Here is a 12513-nt window from a genome sequence, read left to right on the forward strand (position 1 = left end):
TTCTGACAGGATGCGTAATTATGAACCATCTGCTTCAAGCGCGCTCTGACGAAGAAAAACAAACGAAAAGTGTGAAAAACGTTGTTTGCCTGAGGGGGGAAGGAGGTTATGTGAACAACGTGGTTTGAGGCCCTTATTACAACACCTCAGTGGACTACAAAACCCAATCTCGGTACCGCTTGCAATGGTGGTGGGGAGATCGGCCAAGTGCACCTTAACAACAGCATCCATGTACAACTCAAAACAGAAGCTATTCCCAAGACTTGGTTCACAGGGTTCCCGCTCATCCACATGAACAGTCAAGCATAAAGTTACTGTCCTTTTCAGGGTCATTAACCCCAATGATATCCCTGTGATCCAAGCAGATGGGCAGTGTAACATTTGTACAGTACCAGCATAGCAGCAAGTAAACAACTCTAGCGTATCATGGCAGCCATACCTCCTAACAGTGAGAAAATATAACAGGTGTATTTGTTACTTCTCACTGAGCAAGTTTCAAGTGTTTTGTGTGTGAGGACCAAATAAGTGTCAATGCCAGTAAAGCAGGAAGTCATGATGAGGCTAAGAAATCTGAATAAATCGGTCAGAGATCAATATAGGTATGAGAGAGAATTAAGGAATGTTCTTTTGCTGTGTCATTTGAATGTCCAGAGGGACAAATCCTTAAGACCTGTGGATAGCCTGTGCCCAATGAACATGAGGTAGGGTTTACCAAAGGAAATGTCCCGCACAATGAGTGTATCTTTTTTTAAATTAATAAACTGACAAAAAAAGACAGAACATTTAACTGGGCCATAATGGCACTGCCCATTTAACTTCAACGGAAAGTTTCCTCGAGTGTGCTTTCAAACATCTGTGGTCAGGTCCATTTCTCAGGAGGCGTGGGGGTGGGATCCTGCTGACAGTGCCTCTTGGTGAAGAAGCACTGGAATGCACCTCTGTAATTAAAAATGTTTCCCCTGTAATGAGGTCCCTGCCTGTACACCCTTTAAATGGAGTCTTCCTCAGGCAGACGGGAAATTCCGTCTCCTACGCACTTAAAGGCCCACACTGCAGTGTGCACAACCCAAAAAAAACCCCTCAAGTCTTCCAAGTGCCTCTGGCTCTTTAAAGGGGTTTTAATGCAATTTAGCTTCCTGGAGCTGTGGGGAAACCGTTGAGGAGTCACCACTCAGATTTAAGAATTGTTCTAACCAGACACAGCTGGACACCTTTCACCATTTTGTACCTGTGGCTAATTACACAACCCAGATAGAACTATTTTTCCAATTACCAACTTCACTAATGGCTCAGATTAAACCGCAAAGACTTCAATTCATATGAAATATTTCGGAAAATAAATCATAGTTTTCTTGCTAGGATTAGTGACAGAGTTTAATGTTCAGGTTCCTGGCTAGAGATAAGAGAAACATTTTTCATTACTTGACAATGAAATTAAGAATTTTATTATTTATTTTTAATTTTTTTCTATATACAATTTTCAAAGACATAATTTCTGCAATAAGTTTCACATGAAACAAAGTTCATTTGAGGGTGGGTGGAATTAGCCTAGATTAAAAATATTTTTGTACGCCCAGAGCTGTCAAAATACTTTAAGGGTGACAGTTCCAAAGACCCTTAATTGAATGCATTTCAAATTTTAAGATTCTCTAATATTTCATGGTAAATAATATTGCAATCAAGTAGTTTGCTAGCAAGCTGGTCATTTGTATATTTAAGTTTTACTCAACACGTACTAAATACGATAAGCCTAGGCTATATGTTTTGCTTCGTGAATTTATAAATGCAGTGATGCATTACCATTTTAGACAACAGCTGAACTCATTTACATTTAAAGAAATAGTTTATGCCGCTTTCTTCTTTGAGAAATAGCCCACAGCTATGCCTTCAGTTCCTGATTAGGTATATTACCATTCAGCAGATGCTGTCTGTGGATGGACGTACCTAGTATTTCACAAGATGATGAGCATAGCATCACATTAGGGCCAATTAAGCTACATGCTGATTGCAACATTCCTACTCCAGCTGCTATATTTTACATTTGGAAGGTAGGTGTAATATTCCTATCTTATGTAGGCTACTGTAATACATTAGTGTAAAGCACAACAACCATCTCTTCAGTGGCAGCTCAGGAATGATATGAACCTGAGGGTTACAGGAAGTGCTACTGAGACAGCATCCTAATATTTACTGTGAAAATAGCAAAAGGGCTGTTTAAATGTATTGTCCCAAGTTCAGAACAAACTTTGAGTTGATACCTTGATACCTCACGAACCCCACACATACACTGGGACAAACCGGCTCTCAAACAAACACGCAAAGTTTTAGTTCACGCAGAATTCAAACAAACGTTTGAGGCATTGAGTGAATGCATTACTGACTCCACCTGCAATATATACATATATATATAGGCCTACTCATATTCATCACGTTGAATATAGTGTAAGCTGTATTAAATACTGTATGACCTATTAAATACTTAGTTGAATATTTAGAACTATAGCTTCAACACTACAAAAGAAGTTGTGTTGATATACACAAATTATACATTTGGGCTTAATTCTTATTTAATGAATAACTCAATTCAGATGCATGTTATTTGTTCAGTGTTTTTCAGAGACATTGTCAGAAGGCAGCTTCACAGAAACCACCACACCCAAAAAAATTGGGAAGAAATCTCAGTAGGAATCTGGCTATAGAGGGGGAGCTGGTCAGCACGGAGCCAGTAATTAAAGTTTAATTAATGCTGCTACTCAAAACACAAAATCTAATCTCTGAAAGGATCATTACTGTAAGTACTATAAGTCTTACCCTCACTGGTATTTTATCAAGTGAAAGTGCAAGAATGATTGGTTTAATGTGTTTCAGTTTGCAATACTGCAGATACACTGATAACACACAAAAAGACGCAATACATTTTAAATGCACCATCACAGTAAATAAACACAATTTAAGACCAATCAGATGGTGGCACATGGAGTTGATAATAGGTAAATAGCCTACTGTGACTAGTGTCTATGGTGTTCATAATGTAGAATTACTGCTAATTTGCTTTTAAATAAGATCATCTACACCATCGCCATGTCCAGTACTTAAATGAGACTGTAGTATACAATATGCATAGAGCAGTACAAGATTGAGATGAACAGTTGAGAGATTACATCAACAGATGGCCCTTTAAACTAAACATGGCACCTTCAAAGTCAGACAGAGTTTTCAAAGCACTGAACAGTATTCATCAAACTGAACCGAAGTCTTATCGGTATAATGTGTCAAAATGGAGGTGAAACGGAAACATGTTGAACTGGACGATGGAACCCCTGCACATACTCGAGGGCAGATACTCTAGTCAGCTACCCTGCAGAATGTGAGCCAATTCAGGGGGAGTCTGATTTCGAGTCTGTTTATGTTAGAAGTGTGTCTGATGTTGGTGTGGACAGGTCAGCCACAGTTCAATGGGACTTGTGTACGGTGGGACCATATGACAGGTCACATGTTACTACCCTCACACACAAACACATGCAGAGCACAAAAACAAACAACAAAACAGTTAAGAAACAGAAAAACGAACAAAAACAGTATGCAAATTAAACAATGGTTATGACAAACATAGGAAGACAAAACAAAGAGGCTAACTCAGTAACTAATGGCATCACTGAGCCTCACTTTACTTCTACATATCAGAACCAGAGTACAGCAGAAGGACAGAAGGACTCCGTTGTGAAGAATTATCTCATGCCGTTCGAAATGTGAGAAAAGATATGCTGACTAGATCAATACCAGCTTGCCTCAGACATGCTTAATCATTTAACTAATCATTTAGCTACATCATGGGTGTCAGACTCAGGTTCCAGAGGGCCACCGTGTCAGCTGCCTTTTCCTGCATTTCAGCACTTAAGTGATTCATTTCAGTCAGTGATTGGCTAAAGAGTTCACACACTTTCTTCCCCCACAAGGCCTAAGGTCCTGCCGATCGAAAGGAAACCACAAAAGCCTGTGGACACTGAGAAATGAATCTGAAAACCACCAAGCTCCATAAAGCGAAATAAATCATCTTCATCAACAGTCTACCCATCTTAACGCCACAATCAAGCAAACAGTGTGAAGCTTGTTTGGCAGCAAAAGTCAGTTTCACAACAACCGGACAGCAGCTGACTGTGACCCGTCAGTCACAAACTGTAAACACATACTCTGTCCCGAGCTAATGCCCCCTTTGTTTACAGTCAGACCAGTGCTGGTTGCAGCATTAAGCACTCCAAACTCCCTCCAAGTTTGGCAGTACAGATATCAAAGACAATAGACTGGTTTGGTTTACTTTTCATAAGCCACTATGATGAACATTGTTAAAAAAAAAAAAAAAAAAAAACCTTTCACCTTCGCTCAAGTCTCTATGTCAGGATCAGATAAGAGACACCACCCAAATATCAACAGCAGTACAATAGCAGCATGCTTATAAGTGTGTGTGTTGACTGTAAATTTCCAGTCATCCCTTCACACAATCTTTGGGCAAAGAAAAAGACTGTACTGCCAGGAGACATTGGAATGCTACTGCTGGGGGGGGGGGGGGGGGTCGTGCTTACATCACAGGACAGGCATTTTAAACAAGACCAATTTCATGTTTCTTGCTCCGTTCAGTAAATTCTAGTTTTATCTTGCATCTCAGGAGCAGACAAACTTGACCCTGAAATGCCAAACAAGCTTTTGGTTTATGGTCTTCCCAACCCCTTCGTTATATAACCAGAATTAGTATAAGACTAACGATAATCTAGCATCAGAGTAGACATCAAATGTGAAAGACCAAGACTATGACGCAACTAAAAGTCATGGGTGATTGGAAATTTGAGATTTGAAACACAGTGGCGTTTTAATTTGCAGAGAGAGAGAGACAGAAAGAGAAAGAGAGAGAGCCCGGCTATGGAATGTGAAAATGAATGCTCTTCTCTCCGTCGGCCGCCGCTCCAGCTGTCACAATGCTGGCCCAGTCAGTCCAGAATCCGCCTGCGGTCTGTACGCCCTGCGCTGTGCACACAATCGGGAACTCGTCACTCCACCGCATACCTACACCCTCTCTCCCTCTTCATTTGCTAAAGATAGCGGCAGACTGCAATGCAGCCTTTAAAAAAAACCCACCACCACAAAACATACAGACCTAAAATAAATATTTTGCTTGCGGCCGAAGTGACCAGCAAATAGTCAATACGAAGCAATCGCTACCAAACTACGCAGCCAACTATCCGTGATAGCTTCAAAAGTCGCAACTCGACAACCTTTTTGCCAAATAAAGTCAAACGACAGTTGGATGCTCGAATGAACAGATGGCACAAGGAAAAAAGGAACGTGTCTTCCAATAGAAAAATAGCTCCACTTCACTTCTCCATTACAACAGGCCAGATGTAGCTCAGCTTGTTAGCTGGCCAAGTTAGATCATTTGATTTAACTAGCCCAAACACCAACGGCAACTACGAAGTGATCTTCACATTTTCTAATCTAGGGACCCCACAAACAATTTATATCACCCGTGCGGGACACAGAAATTAGCGGAAATAACGTTACATTATTGGGATCGCACCGTACGGAAAACATTAGTCTATGAAAGTTAACACGGCGCAAAAACCACATGGACAATTTGACTTCGGGGCTTCTGTTGTCGGTCGAAAGTTGAACCTGAACCACAAGTTTTATACTCGATATCTCTCCTTCCCAGCTTTGACCAGGCTGACCATCTGAATGGGGGAAAATTCACCAGTCGGCTACTCTAGGCGCACCTTGAGATATTAACATAGCAAGTCACAAGAAAAGGGAATAAGTGATTTTGGTAACGTCATTGGGTTGATATTTCCATTAGTAACTTTTCATGTGCGTTTACCCGTGGAAACAAATAGTCTTAAATGAAAAGCTTGTTCACGTAGTTTAACCATAGTTCTGCTAGCTAGGCTACCTGTGGTCCGGCTGCTAGCTAAGCTAACTTATTAGCTTGGCAAGAAGTCGACTTACCTTCTCAGAAATGGAGGACAGCCTCTTTTGTTTGACTTTTCTTCCGACACTCAATCCGGTTTAATAATGCACATGTCCAGTACTGTTAATTGAACACATCTAACCAGAATTAAATATAGAAAACAAAAAGTTTACTTATTACTATTCCCCCTTTCCGCGACCTGGTATTGACCCCCTCTCATCAGATTCGGACGGACGGGACACGGCAATGCCAGCCTTTGAGGGGGTGCAGAGGGTAGTAAAAAGGAAAAAGTTGGGTGGGGGCGCTCTGTCCTTAAAAAATAAAACAATCCTCGCAAATAATACTTTGCTAAAGCCAAAATGGTTCTTTAAAAAAACTATTTCTCGGATTCGCGGAGTATAACAAAGTTTAAAGCGAAAAGGGGAAAAAACAGTAAAAGTTGAACAACTGTTGACAGGGAGTCGAGTCCCTGCTAAAAACTAGGACGAAATCTTCAATCTCCGTTTCTCGCTCCGGACAGGATAACGCAACTGGTGACCTCGCCTCCTTCTATACAAGGTGGACAGAGTAACAAAAAGTTTGGTGAATGAATTAGGGTAGTTTTGATTATAAATGGAAATAAAAATAAAAAATAAAGTAAAAAAGTTGCCGGCAGCCGCAGTGTCTGCGTGCGGCCCGTCTGTCTCCCTCGCCTCGCGCCCCCCCTTCTCAACTCAGCGGCTGAAGCCGGACGCCATCTCCCGCGTGACGTCAACCTAGGAACGAAAGGATCAGGCAGGATTCTTAAAGGGAAAGCGTTCACGTTACATGTGTTCAGCTAGTTCTAACTATCCTCCTGGAGATATTTGAATTTGCAGGACACTGGGATAGGAAGAATTTACTGACGTGTGGTGAGAGGGTTTGTGTTATAAATGTAAATGATGTGACATGAGGAGTAAGATATTGATAAATTATGGAATATTATATGAATATTTTTTGGAATAAAATGTGGGAATGGGAAACTATGATCATTGTTTTTTTTAATTTTTAATTTTATACTACATTTAGAATTAATAGGGGCCATGGTTATTTTTCTTGATTTTTGTGAACTTGTGTGCGCTGGACAATTTTATTATAGTAAACATGATAAAGGAACCCACTTAAAACCCACTGATTTGCTCTAACATATGTGTGAGCAAACTATACTATTGTAAGTACCGTTGTGATTTCGCAGATTGGCATGATTGTAAATATAGAAATCCATTCAAAGTTATGATCCTTTTATTCGTACTGTTTCCAGGAAGTTAGCCGATACATCAATTAGTCTTCTTAAGTGCTCAATGTAATATGATTAAACACAAGGCAGACTATGACTATTGAACACAAGACAGACTCTCTCTAGGACAGGGGGAATGGATTTAATTACTGACAGGGATGCTTGTGTGGCCCCGCTGCAACATTTCTCTCCCCAAATCTCAACGTTACCTGTTCCACAATCAGCTGTAGAATTTGGAACAAATTCCATTTCCTCAGGAATTTGGCAGTAAGGGTAGGGACCTAAATTATGGAAACCTTGCGTCAAGTGTACACGTGAGCGAAACACTGACTTGCTAAGCTTATGAATTTATGTCCTGTTGGTATTGTTTTACTTCAAGTTATAATAGCATCATAGATTTTAGAAAGCAGAATACGAAAGTCTTGTCGATATATACAAAAAAACCTAGCTGTTAACAAGGTTTTTTTTGTCTGTAGTACTCTAGGGTAAGTCTCTCTCATTATTATGGATACTGCTTTAAAAATGTTACCAGGATATGTGCAGACCTGATTGAAAGTCAGTGATTGTGCAGACCTGGCCCTGTGCAGGTCTGAATGTCTGTGGCTGTGTGGGGGCCCTGGGTGTGCAGGATACCAGGTGCTTCCTGACCCGGTTACCCACCCTCTGCACTCCCCTACGCCACTCCAGCGCCGCAGAAACAAAAGACCCCGTACAATGACCTGCGCATTCCACTCTACTGCCAAACCTGCGCACGAGTCTGTAACCCATTAGGGGCCTGCCAGAAAGTGGATGAGTTGCTGTGCTTACATTTAAAGCCATTCTAGAACAGCGCCATCTCTGTCCAAGCCGGTGTAATAATGCAAACAATGTGCAAATCCAGCCACAGAGAAAATGGGATATGCAAATTCATTGTTTGATCACTGTAATACTTTCCGCACTCACCGGAAAATCTCCTCCCTCCAATTCAGAACATAGCTTAAGGTTTCTGCAGTAATGCCGTAGTTTTAAGAGTGGTAGAAAGGCTCCATAATATCTTTGAAATTGAGGTAAATGTCTTGATGTTTTATATGCACAAATAAAACTACGCCATGAAATGACGTAGCAAAGATTGGAATGTTGGCTCTCAGTGTTTTTGTTTTTATTTATTTTTTATTTTTGTTCAGTTCAATATACATAAATTAATTTGTAAAAAAAAAAAAACTTTTAGAACATGTAGGCACTGAAATGTGTTTGAGTTGCAGGGGAAGAGAAAAGGATCAGGAAGCTGAGCAGCTGTGGCAACAGGACATTACCTGAGACTGAAGCAGTAAAGAAATTAAAATAAAGATAACAGAATCTTAGGCAGTAAAGCATGAACTAAAAAATCATCATTTTGATGTGTGGTTTTAATATCAGCTGGATTCTAACTGTGGAGAGGACAAAACCCTTGGCTGATGTATTTTCTATGACTATAAAGTGGCATTGTCTCTGTTTCATATTGTACCATGTCAGTGAGTACCTGACCCAGTACATCTAAACATACAACACAGTCTTCTAAAAGCCTCTGATACCAGAATGGCAGACATGCGCAAGTCTCTTATTCAAGAATTGCTTACATTTAATCACTTGTTCTATGGACTGAGGTTGTAATACTGGACACTCACAGGTTGTCTTTACTAGCTTCCAGTGCTGGGGGGTCAGTTGGTGTTTCTCTGTCGCCCCCTGAGGAACTGCTTCTGTCACTGCAGCACCATGGACAAACAACATTTCGGCAAAAACAACTGGTGCAGTGAAAGAATTGTGGGTGAACATAACATCATTTATCTTTCTTTCTGAATAAGGTCTTCTCTCAGATTTTTAAAGTTACTATTCCTTCTTAGAAATAAAAAAGAACCTGCACGTCTTGGTATTGTCCTGCCAGAAGTAAGATACTTTCTGCGGTTTTAATCGGCCTACAGTGGTACAGTAACAGTGTTTTGTCCGGAAATTTTGTCTGGAAAGGGATGTTTATTCTGGAAAATTGTCTATTCCAAGAAATACACATGAATTTGGTATTTTGAGCATATGCCCAATTTACGACATTTTTTGTGTCATGTCTGATAGACAAATAATTTTATTTGATGCATGTGAATAATTACCTATTGATGGTTTTGGTATTGGGAAACAAAGAAAGCTGATTTTGTCCTCTAAGTTAAAACAATAATCATATAAATCAGAACACGATTTAGCAGTCATTAAAAGCTACATGTTTAGAGACTAAAATTTGTAAATGCTCTCCAGAATTTAGAATATCATAAGTTTAAAAAATCTAAGAGATTTCCGCTGTCCACAGAACAGGTTTGACAAGTTCCAGACTCAGATTCCCACCAGCCCCCTCGGATGGCCTTATTTTGGTGCTTTGCCAGTTGAAGGCATCCCAAGTGTTCCAAATACCATGAGTCAGGCAGGAGGTGGCAAACAAGCCAGCAGCCAGTTCACCAACCTATCATCATAACCTGGCACCAACAGCCAAACTCACTGATCTGGGCTATGTCCAGGTTACAGAGCAATGCATCAAGGGCAAGCATATCTCAAAGATTGTTTTGTTACAAAGCTTTGCAAACTGTTTACACAGTAGATTAAATGTCGTGTTTAAGGCAAACCTTAGCAAAAATGTTGTAAACCTCAAACATTTTTCATGTGTGGCTGTACTTCCTTGTAAGGAATAGGGCTCCTGCCTCTCAATTATATATAATTGCCTCATTGTTTCTTCACTATTTCAGAAAACTGGAGTCTTAAAAAAAAATAATATGTGCAAGTTTTAAGTCACAGGCATGCAGCTCCTGTTGGACTTCACATTACTTAAATGTTTGAGAGAAGAAATGTGATGATGTACCGTTTTACAATGTTCTGCAATTGGATTACTGATGTGTTTTGTTCACATTGTTTGTACAGTATACTGATGTTTTATAAGTGCCCTACTTGTTTAACGAATACATTTAATCCACAGGAATGCTTTATCATATGTACCACATTTCTTTTTTTTTTCTTTTTTTACTTAATTCTGTTCACTTTATTTTACAAATAGAAACTGGTTTTGACGGTACGATAAATCAAGGTAAAATGAGATCACACTCAAGAAACCCCATGATAATGACAGGTTCTGATACGCAGATCGGCAAACTTGTAAATTTAATATGGAAACAGAAAAAGGTGACACAGTACATATGATTTATTAGCTTTCAAAGCAGTTTAAATCTGAGTTTTCATGTCTCATTACAGTAGTCTGGTGTCACACTGTAAAATAACTAAGTTGCAGTCGGCAAACATAGGAAATATGGATTTAGTGATGATTTGTTCATTACAGTTCAATTTGTGACCTGAACTATGTAAATAACACCAGTGGCCTGTTCACAAACTTTTTTGGGAGATACACATCTTTCAACTATGTTAAACTGTTCAATTTCATTTTTTCATGTCTTTAACGTTATGGATCAAAACTGAATGTATATTCATTTTAGGTTGGGAATTCAGCCAACAAAATTCATATTGGTGTCTTGGCACTGCGGTTACTTTTAAAATCACTTTCTGTTGCACAACTCAACATGACTTGATAACCCTAGACAAAATTTTCAGTTTTGCTCAGTGCAGAAATCTTCCATCTAGTGGTCATCAAGGGAAACGAGCATATATAAAAGGAGCATATATTGAATCTGAATAAAATTAATTTTTCTCTTTAACAAAGCGAGTAAAGCCTTGAGTGATATTAATCAAATCTAATATGAATGTCTTATGAATATTATTTTAAATGAATATATGGTATATTAAAGAAAAAGTCAGACCTACATCATCTGAATGTAGCAGCGGTGTGTCTAGATTCTGTGGTTCAAAGCTCAGTAGGGGGAGACATTGCTCAGTGAAAATCAAGCTGAGAGCAGCATGACGTTTATGATTTTGCTTAAGACTATCTGACATACCCCTGATGAGTGATGTAGACAATTAGAGTAAAACTAGAACATTGGTGTTTACAGCATTAAGCTGAAGGGCGCATGCTGTTCAAGTTGTGTGTGCGTGTGTGTCTGTGTGTGATGGTGTGTGTGCGTGCATGCACGTGTGTGCTTCTGTATGTGCGTGCATGCACGTGTGTGTGTGTTTGTGTGTGTGTGCATGCATGCACGTGTGTGTGCACGTGGGTGTGTGTGTGTGTGTGTGTGTGTGTGTCTATGTGTATATGTGTGTGTGTGTATGTGTATGTGTGTATTTGTGTATTTGTGTGTGTGTATGTCTTGTGTGTGTGTGAGTGTGTGTGTATTTGTGTGTGTATATGTGTGTGTGTGTGCGTGCATGCACGTGTGTGTGTGTGTGTGTGTGTGCATATATTCCCTCTCAGATCCAGGTTCAATGAGGAAATGAGGAGGAAACATACTCTCATCTGCCCTCCCCGAAGGCCAGTATACACAAGAGCTTTGCAACAAAACTGTTTGTTAGGCTAGGGTAGCTTAGGAGGAGCTTTCTTAGTCTCTCTCTCCTTCTCTCTCTCTCTTCTCTCACAGGTATATAAACCCCCTCCCTCAGACACACCTCCTCCACAATAATAAAAACAAGAACCAAGCTTACACAATAAACGTTAGGATTTTTCAGGTGAAAAACATAAATTTCATCAGGTTTTCTCTTACAGGCAGACCAGGGCTGGACACACTGTCCACCCTCCAGTCTCAGGATCTAGCCTTCTATTCCTTTTTTTGTCAAGCTGTGTGTCATGCCACCTGCTATTTCCTAGAACTTAATAACACCTTTAATGCTCACCCACAGGAATAATTCTTTCCTCCTTGTCCTTGAGGGTGAGAATGCCAATTCTGGAGTCTGGGAGCTTTTGTAGCACTGCAGACTGTTCCTTTACGCCAACATTTTATTCAACCAAGCAGTCTTTTACAAATGTATTAAAGCTTGGCATTTTCTGCACCCATATAAAGTGTTTTATTGCCTTGATTCAGTCACACCCCTGCCATCAAACTGTAGCTAACAGATGTGATGTACTTTGATCAGAGATAGCGCTGGCTTCTAAGGGTCACCTGTTTGGATTTTCTGTGATTGGCTGCTGTCCACACAGGTGGATGACATCACAACAAACAGGCAATAGTCAGTCCATAAAAGGCAACGGTGGTGGACCTGGAGTATCTGACCAGCTGGAGGAGAAATGGCAGTGTGGGAGTGTGAGATCACACAAGAGTGATGGTAGCCATCACAGTGCCAGGAACCAGTGGAGCTACAGCACATCATCAATCTCAGCAGACAGGGGACTGTCGAGGTGTGCTGGTGGAAGATCAGGCAAATTTCACTTGTC

General features: G+C 40.2%; 1 protein-coding gene across 1 annotated transcript in view; it reads right to left on the bottom strand.

Moving 5' to 3' along the window:
* Positions 1-6722, bottom strand: part of LOC118223453 (kinesin-like protein KIF1C) — a 47253-nt gene extending 40531 nt beyond the window's left edge. Inside the window, 1 exon segment of the mRNA XM_035410003.1 lies at positions 5995-6722. The gene's annotated coding sequence lies outside the window, so the exon portion shown is untranslated.
* Between the last annotated feature and the right edge of the window lie 5791 nt (positions 6723-12513).

The sequence above is a fragment of the Anguilla anguilla genome, chromosome 3 (genome assembly GCF_013347855.1).
Source record: "Anguilla anguilla isolate fAngAng1 chromosome 3, fAngAng1.pri, whole genome shotgun sequence".
NCBI classification, from domain to species: Eukaryota; Metazoa; Chordata; class Actinopteri; order Anguilliformes; family Anguillidae; genus Anguilla; species Anguilla anguilla.